Below are 8957 nucleotides of genomic sequence, written 5' to 3'. Positions count from 1 at the left end.
ATGAGATTTTTAGACTCAATGACTTAAGAAAATTTCTTATACTAGATAGAGATACAAATGAGATGATTGTCCCATTTTTTTTTTTTTTTTTGTATTGAAATGAGAAGTAAAAATAATATTGATCTTAATCATTTGAAAACGATATTAGTCAAACATATATATTGTCTCCAAATTGTTTGGAGATTTGGAGATAAGATAAATCAGTAATTATCTTTTAGTAGTTGTTTTTTAAATCTTATTTGAAGAAGGGACACGTGCCAGTGCCACCTACGACTTAATGTGGACACACAAGATGAGATTTATTGTTATTTAAAGATAGCCTTCTATCAATCACTTTTTTAACACAAAATTTTATTTATTTTTAAAAATATTAAAAATGAAAATAAACTAAAAGATATAAAACTAATTGATATCAACTTTTGGTTTTGGGTACCATATATCTAGAAATTTCGTACCTCAACTCTTATTCAAAAACAAAATTAAATGACATGTAATATAGATATATGGTTGTTTTAAAATTTAAATATTTGTATTGATTATATTTGATTCTCAACCTAAAACTTGTGTTATAAGTTGTATGGAAATGGTATAATAATGTAACTTTTGGGAGGCGTTCTTACACGAAAAGATTTTAAATTTCTAAGAATATTAGATTACAAATTTATATTTCCATGTTTGGTATAATTTTTTAAAAAAAAATCTTAAAAAAATAATATTTTCAAAATTTATTTTTAATCAACTTTTCCACAAAAAAATTTTCATAGGAGGGTTGGGAGTCTTGAATTCCAATGGATTTGAAAAAAATTTTAACAAATAAAAAGTCTAAAATACCCCTTACCTCCTTAAAACCCCATAACCATTTCACTATTATCTTTACCATAACTTGGTTCTTACAAATATATATATAATATATACATAATATATTATACAAACATATAAAATGTGTGTATATATATACACATATATTTATTCATATAAACATATATTATGTACATATATATACATAATGTGTAAAATAATGACATTTTTTAACTTCTTAAAAGGTTGTGGGTCTCAATATTTTATATACGAAGAAAGAGTTTTTTATTTTTAAATAGAAAATTAAATAAGGGTAATTTTGAAAAAAAAATTTCAAAAATATTATATTTAAACCAAACATAAGAATGTAAGATTTTCATTAAAAAAATACTCAATATTTCTAAAATTGTTTAAATCTAACCAAATATACAATTCTATAAATCTTGAGAATCAAATATTTTTAAGAACATTATCAAAAGACAAAAATCATAAATTTCTAAAATCTAAATTTTTTTCTGTACCAATTATTTCCTCTTGAAATTTTAACTCTATTTTGTATTGGATGGTAAAGTTGGTCATATATTATTTTTGATATCAGATCTTGAATTGATTTATGTAATAAATATAAATTTGAAATTTGGTTCTACATACAGATACGGATACAATACAGATACAGAAGAAAACTGAGAGGAGGCTAAATGATGGTATTTGTTCATCTCCCTCCCATTTCCAAAAATCCAAAATAATGCTGCTATAAGCCTACCCACAATCCCAAAATCTAAACATACTAAGGTGGATATACTAACGTATATCCGTGCCTTTATAATTTATATATGTTAAAATTTATGAAGAATTTAGAATAATTTTATTTATATTAAACGCTCTACAAAACTCAAATAAAAAATAAACTACAAGATTTATAATGTTCACATTGCAAATCAAAATATATATATATGTTGACGTGGCAAAAAAAATTATAAACACTAAACAAAAAAATTAAAATTAAAATTATTATATACTCGTTAACATTTTATAATAAAAAAATTAAATAATACATACCAGCCATGGCCGCAACCATCAAAGGGGGAGGAGGAACCCTAGTTTAGGATCAAAGAGCCTTAGGTTCCCAATCGTGAGTGGTTGAGAACTCTTGTATTCCCGAACTTTAGGTTCCCCAACCATATGTGGTTGGAAATTTTTTAATTTTTATATTATTTTAATTTTAAAAAAAATATTGTGCCTAAATTAAAATTTTTTATTGTTCTCAAATCTTGGGTTCCCCACACATGATAATTAATAATTTTTGATAAAATCAAAAATAAAATAGCATTTATTATTTTTTGGTGTCATGTATTTTTGATAAAATTAATATTTTTTTATAAAATTAAAAATAAAATAGCATTTATTATTTTATGTTGCCATGTGTTTTTGATAAAATTAATAATTTTTGATAATGTGAAATTACCATTAAATTGAATATTTTTCCAATTTCATTCGCCATTGATATTGGGTCTTGATAAGGGATTTGTTTGATTTTGAGCTTGAAGTTTTTAAGATACGTGAAGACAAAAAATTCCATAAAATACATGAAACTAACTTAGTTCTCAAAGACCTCGATTTATATTCTTAACTTTGTATAATTACCCTCTCCTAAAACTTCATAATATGACACTTTAGTTAATTTAATCTATCTATAATTTAATATGACACTTTACCCTCTCTTTTTTCACTTGTCAGGCATCCTCTTCGCATTTAAGAATGATTTTAAATAGTTTTCTCACCCATAATATTTTCTTTTCCCAAGCATTCATGTGCTTCTATCAAAATATTATCCCATCCAACTACTTCACCATTTTTCATCTTCGTTGATGACTTATCTCACTTCTTTCAAACAGAAACACAAAAAAATTGTCAAGTGGCCTGCTTGCATCATCCATTAGACCCCCAAAAGCAATCAACACGTAACTTACATATGGAACACCAAAAAGTACACATAAACTATAGAAGCTGCAATACGTAACTTACTTGTTCCGGCAAGTAGAGTCATTGCCTATTCTTGAATTTCCCTTGCTCGAGTTGCAGACCCCACCTATACTTAGAAGTAGCAAGCGAATCAATTTTGTTACTCAACCAACAAATTACTTGCACAAATATCACAAACCACAAATATCCAAAATAGATAACTCATCAGAAAAATAAATAAATCACAAACCACAAATATCCCAAACCACAAACCCCAAGCTGGTCGCTGAAAAAGTTATCGGTCGCTAACCGTCTTTGCTACCTCCGTTCGTCGCTAATGGTTGATGTTGCAGACGCCATTGGACTAATCTAGTGGTCGATTTGTCTTCCACCTTTCGTCGCGACCTTTCTTTTCAATTGATCCTCATTTTTGGACGATCTTTTTTCTTCTCTGTTGTCTGGTCCTCCTCTTCCCGTGTAGATGGCCATTGGGGTGTGGGGTCCTAGCGATGGCGAACACGAGCTTTTCCATAGTTGGGCGAATCAATTTGGCATTGCTGAAATCTGCTAAAATTTGAAATCAGTTTAGAGTTGCTGGAACTGAAATTTGGCGTTGCTTCTCCAAATTTTTGCAATGGCAAACGGTTTAGAGCATTACTAGAGTCAGCCTTAGGAAGTGAGGCGAGATTTGATAGCTTCTGTATGGGTGGTGGAGGTGCTGGAGAAATTAAATGGGGCAGAGCTTGGGATTGTTGGGCGGGCAAATTGAAGAATGATTGTTGGGCGAGAAGAAGAATTAATCTCAATCATTGATATATTCATCCATCCATCTCAACCATTCATTTCAAATGTATCTCTGATATATTTTACATATTTTCAAAAACCCTCTTACCTTATTATATAGATATATATAGGTAGGCATGTCAATATATTGGCAATTCAAATTCATTTATAATTGGATTGGATCTCATGGATCTGGTCCTTTCAATTTGAATCAGATCCATGAGATCTATTTTTAAAATATATCTTTATATTTTTATATATAAACACGTATATACATACAATGACAGAGCCACATACAATCAAGGGTGGGCCATTGCCCATCCTAAATTTCTCAAATTTTTCCTGTTAAAGTCTTATTGACTCTGACATATTATATATCTCAGTCTTAATTTGCTTAAATGTTTTACTCTTTAGACACATATATTTGGTTATGGATTGGTTTCTTAATTAATTACCATATTTTGTTTTGTTTCTAGAACCTACCTGTTTAACCTTTATTGTCTAATTTTATGAAAAATAAAATAAAAAGACTATCTTTATAATGTAATTAGATGAGTTTAATTGAGCAGAAATACAATTACTGTAATATTGTAAGCTTGTTTTTTTTAGAATCTCTTTTTCTATATTGGATGTTTTGAAAATATTTCAGGCTAAATTTCAAGATTTTTCTAAAGGATTTAGGGGCTTAAGGTTGAAGTTTTTTGTTTTTTGAAGAATTTAGGGATTGAATTTTAGGACATTTTTAAAGGATTTAGCAATTGAATTGGGCTATTTTAAAGGATTTATGGACTGATTTTTTGAGATTTTTTTGAAGTATTAGGGACTATTTTTTTTTTTTGACATTTTTAAGAATTTTAGAATTGCAATTTGAAATATCCTTAAAACATATATTATTGATGTGCATATTAACAATGATTTTGAAGGATTATGGGGCCTTAGTGATCTTACACAGAAACTGATAATGGCTAAAAAAGATTATGTGTATTCATTAGTTTACATACTTGTGACACTAGTATTAATTCCTCTTGTTGCTGCTATTATAGTAAAAAGAGTATTTTCTGCCATAAAACTTGTAAAATTCGACTGCACAATTGAGTTAGAGATCAATGGTTGGGTGACAATTTAGTTATGTATATTGAAAATGATATATTTAATGAAATTGATAATGATGTTATTATGCAATGTTATTAAAATAAAAAAATTTGTAGAAAATAATTATAATAATTTATCAATATATTTTTGTAATATTATGCACGTAATTTTAATTTTTTTTACTATTTTTATTTTTACCCACCTAGCTAAAATTTTTGGCCCCGCCCCTGTATACATGCATTAACATTGTACATATTATACATATATACAGGAGTGGATGCATGCATGAGCTGTTCTAGGCTTCATAATTAAAAATTATTATTTAATATTAAAAAAATAAATTTTAATATAAAAAATAATAAATTTTATTAATAATTTAGTCAAAAAAAAATTTTAACCCACCTCAAAATTTGTGATGTATAATTTTATACTTTAAAAAAAAAATTAACCTCTCCCTACATAAATTTCTGGATCCGCCCCTGCATACATATATATATTTTTAAATATGTACATGTGTGAAATAAATGTATGTATATATTTTATATATATATGTACATATATGTATGTCTATTCATACCTATATGCACATATATTACAGATGTGAGATGTATCACATAAATGTATATATGTTTACGTATAAATGTATGTATATATGTACCTATGAATATTTTAACAAATGTATATATGTGAGCATAAAATAATAATTTTAATATTTGTGATTAAATATTAAATTTTAATTTTATAATAAATATTTAGGATTTGAATGGGTTGAGATGGACATGTCTATTTATAGATGGATGTGATAGTTTTGAATTTAATTTAAAATAATTTAGACTAAATCTTAATAAATCTGTATTTTATGATTCTCGACCAAATTCAATTCATTGACAGACAAATGTGTATGTATGTATATACATATATATATATATATATTGTAATCTGTTATGAGTATTTCTCGCATTATTCCTTATAGTTTGGACTCGATCCAATGGGTCCACCCAAATCACCTCAAGCCTAATAGACCCGAGCCGATCTCGTTAGAATAAGTTCACACATCGTTGAAACTCGAGCTCAGATCGCGAAATCAAGCGAGATCCTAGCAATGCTTTCAGCGAACTCTCAACGATATACCCAATGAGCTCCCATCGATGTTTCTAGCTCACTGGCCTAACCGTCCAGCTCGCCAATCAAATTATTCAGATCGCATAACAACAAGATTGCGGAACAACCGGAGGCAGGGACCCACCTACTTTATCTGGGGCATCCCAAATCCCTGATAATACTGAGTCCACTCTCGATTTTATGGAGATGATAAGGACACATTGTCCTTCATAAAATCATCTTTATATTTTTGTATTTTAATGCAATTATAAACACCCCTCACTATAAATAGGGGATAAAAATGCCATTGTAAAGAGAGAGAACAGCGAGAATGTTATGCTATTACTCTGCTGGAATAACCAGAGAACACTCATTCTGCCCGAATCACGTAAAAATTCTTTTTATCCGTTCTATTTTGTTCTTGTTCCTTGCATTTTGGTTTATTTATTCATTACGGACCTACAAATCACGGTTGACTGATTCTAAACGTCGACACAATCCGACTTTTAATTCTTCAAACCGCTCTTTCTTGGTTTAATCCCCCAATTTGATTTCTTAAACAAATTAACAATAGTGCTAAGTATATTTTATTTGTATACAATGTGCTTTTATTATAATAATATTTAAAATTTTAAATAATTAAATATCAATATTAATTAAGAAAATTATTTAAAATTAAAAGCAAAGTAGACTAAATATATCTTAACCATTATTTTTTTTAAAAAAATTAACATTACCAATAAACAAAATCATAAATCCATAAATAGGATTGTAATCGAACAGAACTGAGTCAAGATTCGTTGAGTTCAAACTTGATTCGGTGAATTAATTTCTAGTCTTAAGATTGGCTCAAGCCTTAAAACTCAGCTTAGACACTGCTCGTCAACAGGTTAACAAGTCGAGCTCGAGTGCCTACTAGTGAGCCCATTTTAACACTTCAAAATTAATTTTTGTATTGCACTATAAACTACGCTTCGTTCTATTTTTCTCCATTTTCTTAGGAAACAAACAGTGTTTGTATGATATTAGAAGAGAGAAAGAGAGATCAAATACCTCATTTGCATACGGTTTCAAGGAAAAGAGAAGTATAAACCCAAATGGAGAAAGAAACGAAACTGAGAAGACGCAGTTGGAGAGAAAGCGAGGGAGTCACAGACAATCGAAGAGAGAAAAAAAGCTAAAGAGAGAGGAAGGGAGAGAGGGAGATAGACAACTGAAGAGAGAAAAGAAATTAAAGAGAGAAGAAGGGAAAGAAGTCGTCGATGAGAGAAAGATAATGCAAACAGAGGAACTACAGTAAAGACGCATTTGAAGAGAAAGAGAGGGAGATGAAGAGAAGGAGAGCTAAGAAGATATATATACGGTTGTATGTGTTAATTAATGGTATTAATGTATCTTGTGCCACATTTTGAAATAATGGAAAATTTTGCCACATTAATATTAATATGTAGTGCCTTCTCTTTAGCCCTGTCCACGGGTGGGGCCATGGACCAAGTCCAGCATATCCAAATTTTCGAGATGAACAAGGGTCTAACAAGGGTTCGATGATTTCGGGTTTGGTGCGGAGTAAAACCAGTCGGGTCGAGTTTGGGTTTCCATATTACAAAAAATCATTTAATTTCTTATTTTATTTTTATTTTTTCTCCTGTCATACAGGCTACAATCAAGTAAAAACGAGTAGAGGTTATGTAATAGGTTTTAGGTCTTTTTTTCTTTTTGATTAAGATTTGAGATGATTTGTTATTAAAGTTAAATTGCTTTACAGTAATAGAAATATTCTTCTCAATTTACTATTTTATTTTATTATATATTTTATATTATGTTAAATTAAATTAATATATATAATAATTTAAAAATTAATTATTTTATATTAAATAATATATTTATAAACTAATTTATTCACAAGTTATTTATAAATTTCTAATTGAATACGATTATAAGTTTTTAATCGAAATTATTAATATTCAGGAGTCTCTAATAAGATATATTGTGAGATTTAACGAATCAAGTTTTATCAAATTTAAACTCAAAGCATTTACAAATCAAATTTTAAAATTAAATTCAAGTTTAATTTATTTATCTTAAAAATAAACTTATACGAACTTTTTAAGTAATTGTTGGATTCATCTGCCACCCTATCCACAAATTATAATAATTTAAATATTGGGGATATCTTATTTTAGTCAATCATTGGAAAAGTAACTCATAATTAAGGTGTCTTGTGTGATCATTTCAATATCATCTATTTTCTCTCTTCGTCTCTGTGTCTCACGCACACACATGCACATGAATATGGGCGTGTTGGCGCCCGTGTGGGGTGCCTAATTTTCAAAAGCCAAAAGGATTGGAGACAGAAAAGGACACGCAGACAAGCAATGTGATGACCATCTCTCGTTATCTGGGGAGCACATGACTGTTAAGGAGAGGCCAACTTTACTGTATCTTCACATGCATCATCACCAACTTTCATGCCTCTTAGTCATGAAAAGACTCATCTAAACGTCTTTCCTTCAATAATTTCAACCAATTACCATTCATCCCATGCACGCCCACTTCCCCTCGTGCAGAGGGAAAAGCTCAACTTGATTATACATATATGTGGGTGTATATATATATATATATATCTTGGTTTCCCTAGAAACTATAATAATAACCCAGAAGAAGGAAATTTTCCTTTCTGGGAAAATATTTAATTAGAATATCAGTTGGAATTAATTAAGGGATGGCAGAGGTTTGTTTCTGTAGCACCCTGAATTGTTTCCCATGTTGCATGGGCGCACCTAGTTTCATTTCATTCATGTTTAAATAGTTGAAGTTTAACCCAAAATAGAAACAATAGCAATCAAATAATTAAGCATTTGATATTCATGTTGATATTCATGTTGTAGTTCGTCGCTTTCTTTCTCCCTCAGCTGCGGCTGTTAATAATTTGTTATCATTAACTAATATTGAGTGTAGGGCACATCTAGACCTAATTTTATTTTTTCTAGACCTAATTTTATTTTTTCAGTCTGGCCCACAACCATGGACTTGCCCCCGAAGAAAATTCCATGGCAAGCCCACTCCTCTCGCCCCGTTTTCTATCCCATCAGCACATGGTTTTGCTCAACTCGAACGCCACATAAATTCGATAAAGAAAATACCATTACCCCAGAATTTTGATCAGTTCGTGTCAGCATTACCCATATAAATATACTAGTTCCCAACTCCGGTTCGCTCAC

The sequence above is a fragment of the Diospyros lotus genome, chromosome 8, assembly GCF_014633365.1.
Source record: "Diospyros lotus cultivar Yz01 chromosome 8, ASM1463336v1, whole genome shotgun sequence".
Classification (NCBI taxonomy): Eukaryota; Viridiplantae; Streptophyta; class Magnoliopsida; order Ericales; family Ebenaceae; genus Diospyros; species Diospyros lotus.
Note: the sequence above shows the minus strand (reverse complement) of the source record.